Source organism: Oratosquilla oratoria, chromosome 27 (assembly GCF_046742065.1).
Source record: "Oratosquilla oratoria isolate Oo_2021 chromosome 27, ASM4674206v1, whole genome shotgun sequence".
NCBI lineage: Eukaryota > Metazoa > Arthropoda > Malacostraca > Stomatopoda > Squillidae > Oratosquilla > Oratosquilla oratoria.
The window spans coordinates 9,941,262-9,948,761 of record NC_134803.1 but is presented as its reverse complement, the minus strand read 5'-3'; the positions used below and the strand labels follow the sequence as shown (position 1 = coordinate 9,948,761).

The following is a 7,500-nucleotide window of genomic DNA, read 5'->3' as shown; positions in this document are numbered from 1 at the left end:
CTTCACATTGTCTGTAGAAATGCCTACAACCTGGAATCATCCATCAGATCTGAGAAGAGAAAGTTTGAGAATCAGCGGCAGATGAGGAAAAGGAACCACCCACCCTGCGGTCCAGAACTTCTTTGTTTGATATCATTGCACACTGACTGCTCCCCTCTGAAGTACTGCTTACTAGCAGCAGACTTGAAATCAAACACAGAAAGTTAACAAGCAATGTAGAAACAAAAGAGTTCAAGAACGATATTTTGAAAATGGCAACAGAGAGTGGGGAGAGGCAGTTGCCAAAAGAATAGAGGCAAACTTTGATTTGGTTGCCGCAAAGGCAAAGTACCATCGTACTTGTGCCCAGGAACATCTTCCTAACTCAGAAGAGTTGAAACCTGTTGATGTTCAAAGGAATTCAGTTTTCAATTAACTCTGTGCATATTCAGATGACAATGACGAATGTCAACATGCAGTTTCTGACCTCATGGAGCACATGGAAACATTCTTGAATGATGAGGAAGGCTATTCTCTCAAATACTTCAAACAGAAACTGAAAGAGCGATGCAAAGATGATATTATTATAACAACCTGGAAAATACAGCATAGTCGTTTTTCGTGACTTTGCTCACTGGATACCGAGTCAGAAGTGGGTGGCAGCTCAAGCAGCTGACAAAGCTTTGAAAATGTAAGAATAATTGAAATGACGGCTTTAATTATTCGTGATGAGATTCGTTTGTCAGTGCATGACCACAGTGAATATCCAACCCATGATTCCTCTGAGTCTCTGTAGTTCTTCTTCCACAGGTTGTTGGAGTGAGTCGGCGATGTACTTCCATAGCCCATTCTTTCACTTCTGCCTACAGACCAAGGTCTTTCCTTTCATAAGTGCCATATAGCAGTGTACATTCACGCAAATATGCCTTTCGCGAGCTGACTGATATCCTCAGTCGCATCAGTTCTGCGGATGACTACAAGGAGGTCCAGCGATTTGAAAAAAGCCGCTGGTGAACTCTCCTATGAACTCAATAGTTTCACCCAGTTTGTGTTTGATAACGACGATTTCATTATTGCTACATTAACTGGGCACAACACTTCCCATGAGATGGGTGGCATAGCTTGAGTGACACCCCTCGGAAAGGTAGAAAAGTCTCCTGTCAAGCGCACAACCCAATCACCCCAACTGAAGCGGCTGGCATGTTGGGGCACATATCCATCAAGGCACACAACAAACCTGCAGTTCCTGGTTCGCAGTCAATTACAGAAAAGCCTCTAAAAGCATCAGCTCTTGATTCAGGAATGGATGGAGAAGCCTTTGCAGCCAACAGCTTGGGGCTGAAAACTGGAGGACATCCGGACTCCAGACTGATTGTCCCATTGCTCCTGACACTCAGCTCAACATAAACACTTGTGGCTGCAGAGCAGATGGTTCTGGAGTGTCATGTGACTGCAAGAATATGGGTGCACTGCCCTGCCCTACGTACAAAGTGCACTGGTCAAACCTGCAAGAATCACCGAAGTCATCCTTGATGGATGCTGAGGGAGAAAATGAAAAATCAACTCCTATTTCTCCAGAAATTGATGTCGAGGATGATGCACGAGGGTCACTGAATATGACCAAGTGTCACGTTGTAAATATGTTTCACAAATTTTTACATTTGTAATTATTTTGTTAACTACAACCCATGAATATCGTAACTTTACTCTTAAGGTTTTTAAAGTATTAACACAGATTTGGTGAAAATTGCTCATGTAGGGTGGTTTAAAATTGGAAACTATGTGCCCATTGTTTTCGCAGCCTATGTACAACTGCATAAGGATTTAATTTAATCTTTAAAATACCGTTGAAATCGAATCGCCCCCAAGACTCATTATTTGCATATTTATGTTTTAAGCCTGAAATATGATAAAATTCGAAATCTATGCACCCATTGTTAGAATCTATAGCCTATGTATAAATGCATAAGGATTTAATTTAATTCTTAAAATATTGTTGAAATTGAAATCCCTGCCCCCCCCCCACCCAAAATGTATATCTAGACTCGTTATTTGCATTTCCATGATGTTTCAAGCCTGTAGTGACGTAACTAGTTCCGTTCTCTAATTTATGTATTCAGTTTTCTCTAATTCATGAATACCGTTTTTGCGCGTAAAATGTTCCCGCAAGTCATATACGAGTATGTATCATACACACTGCCAATATATTGTAAAAATTATATTTCATCCTCATCCTCTAAATACTCCATATAAAACTATTTATTTTCATTACATTATTATAATATTTTTTATGTAACACTCGAGTCTGTATATACAGAAATTGGACTATATATATACAATGTGCACAGCAATGTAACCAGGTTCGCACTAATATATTATATTTGTCCATTTCCAAACTATCAACCGTTACACTATATTCCTAGAAATCAGTTGGTATCTGAACCATCTGGCAGGTAATTTGCTACCATTTAGGGCACTATTCCATACTACGAGAATCCCAGGAGGAATTCTAGGGGACATTTAGAAAGTTGTTCCTGTGTTTCAAGAAAAATTTATCTTATGAATTTGTTCATAGTCTACACGTATTACCTCCGGATTATACTAACAAAAACGACAATAATAGTTATGCTAATAAAAATAGCATAACGAAGAAAAATTGAATATATGCCTATGGAGAAGTATACATTCCTTAATTCTACGGCAAAATCAAAAACTATTTGAATATTTAGTTCGCCTAAGAAGTGGACACGGAATATAGTTGTTTAGTCTCTTCCATTGTCATACTACATCGTGTAGATATATTTCATTGGCGAAGACAGCAACATCTGTATCGATAATCATTACGTCTAATTAAGAACTTGGTTTTATTCACAACAGCTGTCTCTCGTCCGAATGTCATCATTCAAACTCAGACAGAAGTGTAGCAGTAGTTAAAAGGCCATACCTTATAAATCTCACCCCAAAAAATCGTCAAACATCACATAATCAACACACAAAACAGCGCGAATTTCATTACTTATCATGAGAATGTGAAAACTTCAAACCTTCTATTAATGAACAATCTTATAAAAAATCCATCTGAGCTACAATACTACCATCTTGTGTATGAATACCCATGCAAGCAGAAGAACTTCATTATATATAGGATTCCCCACCATCAAACTTACTTAAAAAACAAGCCTACATTAACAAATAGAGCACCGCAAATGCACACAAGGCCATGCCATAACTCTACCTTAAATGGGCCCAAGATGGTAGAAATCGCTAAAATAATTTAGTATGGTAAGAACAGTATAACAGATGACTACAGATCCTTTCCTCGAGAGCCAAAAAATTTAAAGAAAAAGCCTCGACGAGGGACCAGAAATCACAAGATGTCATGGTCATCTTGTCATTCAAGAGAGCTCTTCTCACGACGAGGGAGCCAGCTACATTCATGACGTCACTGAGCCCAGACTCTCGAACTCAATACACTTGATTGGCCCATACACTCACGTCATCAAAACACTTATTAGGCCTACACACCTCATTTTCATGATCCTATTGTTATCTTTTTCTGCACTAGATTCCTTTGCTCTTTGTATATATATATATATATATATATATATATATATATATATATATATATATATATATATATTGTACATGTGTGCTATGTACGTAAGTATATCCGTATGTATTTATGCATACATTCGTATTCATATGTATATACGTAATCATGTTTAGCTGTAAGATTTTCTCCCTCTATCAATTCTACAGAATAAAATCGTCTTCCGGTAGACGGGGTAAAAGGACAACTGCCTATCAGTACGGAAGGAGGTGGGGGTGGGGGGAGGTGAGGGGAGAGCTAAGGTTCCATAATCACCCGTAACTAAGCTAACAGCCTATTCTTTTTCTAACCCTCTCGTCGGCATCCCCCGCTCCCCAACCTCCCCATCCCTCCCCCGAATCTGCGCTCCCGTTTCCGTCACATGTAATTTACATGTCCCAGGAGTTCATTCCATTTCACTTCATTTTTTTCGCGGCGACGCTACACGCTCTAATCTGAGGCGGCAGTAATCGCCCCCCCCCCGGGGGGATGGGGGGGGGGGGCTTCCCCGGACCTCGGCCGCCAGCGATTCTCATTCCACGTCGATATTGTGGAGCGGCGTCCTTAATCGCCTCCTGCCGTGAGCAGGGCACTTTTTTTTTTAAACCCCTCTCGCCCCGGCACATCGTGTTAGGCTTTATTCCTCCCAACCCCGTCCTTTTCCAGCTTCACCTCAACATGAGGTAGATTTTGCATCCCATACGGTTCATACTGGTTACTCATCGACGCTTCAGCAAGGCATCGTATTCAATAACTTTTGTTACACTTAGTGCTACAGACAGACAGTTTTGTTGAGTTTGTGAATCGACCCCTGGATACGGAGCAGGTACCTCATCTTCCTACCCCCAGCTTTTGGGTGACTAGCATCTCCTCCCAATCACCCCCCTTTCCCCATTCAGGAGTTGTGACCCCATTTCCTGCTCTTCACCCCATAGCAATCACTCGAGTAACCACCCCCATCACTCCCTTAAACAAGAACATTTTCGGTCTCGCCTTAAACTCCCAAAAGGGACTCCTGAAGGCCACCCTGAAGGCCGAGGGACAGGGATTCGCCTCACGCGATCCGGAGGACGACCGTGGAGACAGCAATCCGAAGGGTGGATTTGGAATCGGTGACCCCCAGCCCCAGCAGCACCCCCATCCTCCTGCCCACCCCCCCACCCCGCTCCCTTGGGTCTACACGCAAAGCGACCCTGATCACCCACTCACGCACGGCCGGAGGGGAACATAGCGGGGGAACATGGGGAGGTGGGAGGGGGGGGGACGGCCAGGACTACTGAGGAATCGCCTGCAACATGAGTAACTGTGATACCGAAGACGGAGGTTGAAGAAAACGGAATGTGGGTTGACAGTGCCGAACAAGAAGGGGCGAGGGTCGTCAAGGATGCTAGCACCAAATACGTCAAAGAAAATTCCGGACAGCAGCACAGAAACATCGACAGGAATGTACAACTATATAATCACAATACTAATAATAATAATAATAATGATGACAGCAAGAACAACGACAACGAAAAATTATTGGCTGGACAAAAGCTTTAGGTAGTAAGAGGATAGGGCACAGGCACTGCAGACATTCGGGAGAGGGAGAGAGAGAGAGAGAGAGAGAGAGAGAGAGAGAGAGAGAGAGAGAGAGAGAGAGAGAGAGAGAGAGAGAGAGAGAGAGAGAGAGAGAGAGAGAGAGAGAGAGAGAGAGAGAGAGAGAGAGAGAGAGAGAGAGAGAGAGAGAGAGAGGGGGAGAGAGGAAGAGAGACAGAGATAGAGAGACAGACAGACAGACAAAGAGAGAGAGATAGAGAGAGATAGAGAAACAGAGACAGAGAGATAGACAGACAGAGAGAGAGAGAGAGAGACAGAGAGACAGACAGACAGACAGACAGACAGACAGACAGAGAGAGAGAGAGATCCTACGAAGCCGAGGTAGAAATGCAGTACTTCCATAACAGGATACCAAGATGGAAGGAAGGAAGGAAGGAAAGCATTTTTCCATAAGAACAATGAAGGACAGAACGAGAAAGACGGCATCGGGACCCGGACCCGATGGCAGAAAAGTCCACAGGACAGGGACGCGGACCCAACATCGAGGCAGACCAACGGCAGATGGAGGGAGGGAGGGAGGGAGGGAGGGAGAGGTTAGGGCCGGGGGGGGAGGGGGGCTCTGCGTCTTGCATGCAATTTCGACCGAGTCAGTCCGTCTGTTGGTCCCATTCAAAGACACCAACCCGCTACGACACAACCTTTACTTCAAGTACAAGACTGGGGCGTCCCTCACACACACACGCGCGCACATACATTTATATATATACATATATACACATATATATATACACATATATGTATATACTGTATATATTTATGTATATATATACACATATATATACATATATATATATACACACATACATATATGTATATATATATATATATGTATATATATACAAATACATATATATATACATATATATATATACATATATATATATATATATTTATCCTAGATATGACCACCTCTTGAATTGGACACATGATCAAGAACATGGACAAGGAGAAGGGGAAACATAAGAAGACGTGGAAGTAGAAAAAGAAGGGGAGGAAGAAACAGAAGGCAAGGAAGAGGAAGATAAAGAAAAGGGATAGAAAGAGGAAGAATAATAAGGAAAATAAAAAGAAGCACAACAAGAAGCAGAAGAGGAAGACGAAACAGAAGAAGCAGGAGGAAGGCCAGTTTTCGGACAAGGGAGAATCCAGGCCAACAAATATCGACAGACAAACAGGTAGAGAAAGAGAGTGAGAGAGAGAAAGAGAGAGGGAGAGAGAAGAAATGCACGTAGGAATCACGAGGAGTGACCTCAACCTGTCATTACAACACAGAGGAAGCCCATCCCCTCAACCTCTGCAGATCAACCAACTAACGATACCTTGTGTGACGTCACTTCCGCTCACTGCCAAGCACAGGCCTGAACATGCACAACGTGACACACAAATGACATACCCTGACACTGGGAATAACGGCTAATGTCTCATAACGGCAGTGATAATAACAATGATAACTGTAATGCCACAAGTGGAACGTCGGGATAATATGGCTGTTTTGCCTTTAAAAGAAAAAGTGAATATACCTCAACTATCAAACCACAGTTCTCGGGAAGAGAGAGAGAGAGAGAGAGGGGGGGAGAAAGAGAGAGAGAGAGAGAGGGAGAGGGGGGGAGAAAGAGAGAGAGAGAGAGAGAGAGAGAGAGAGAGAGAGAGAGAGAGAGAGAGAGAGAGAGAGAGAGAGAGAGAGAGAGAGAGAGAGAGAGAGAGAGAGAGAGAGAGAGAGAGAGAGAGAGAGAGAGAGAGAGAGAGAGGCAATAAGGTCTAATAGGGAGAAAAAAGTCTGCCAAACACACCATACAATTCTAACGAATCAAAAGAAAAGAAGACGAGCTTGTTGACGGACAGCACGCACACACACACACACACATAAACACACACACACACACACACACATAAACAAACACACACACACACACACACAGAGAAGACCTAATGGAACCAAAGTTGTAGCGCCAAGGCAAAACATAATGGGAAAAAGGAAAAAGCCAAATCAAAGAGGACAACTTACCGTGTAGTATCTGTCACAAGGTCGCTGGTGTACATAGGAGACGTCCAGCACCAACAAAGTAACCAACTTTTTTTTTTTTTTTTTTTTTTTTTTTAACTTTTAACAACTCACTAAAACTACTTGTTATTGTGTTAGGTAACGAACTATTTAAATCTATCTCTATTTATGGATTTTGTATATATATACACATATATATATATATATAATATATATATATATATATATATATATATATATATACATATACATCAACGTGTTTTGTGTACAGAATGCTAACGTTAGTGCACAAACTGCTTCATATTTAATGGAAAGCCAAATACATATATCT

General features: G+C 42.1%; 1 protein-coding gene across 1 annotated transcript in view; it reads right to left on the bottom strand.

The window, feature by feature from the left end:
- The window catches only part of LOC143039888 (uncharacterized), a gene marked incomplete at its 3' end in the record, with an annotated part of 141,577 nt that overhangs the window by 31,250 nt on the left and 102,827 nt on the right, over positions 1-7,500 (bottom strand).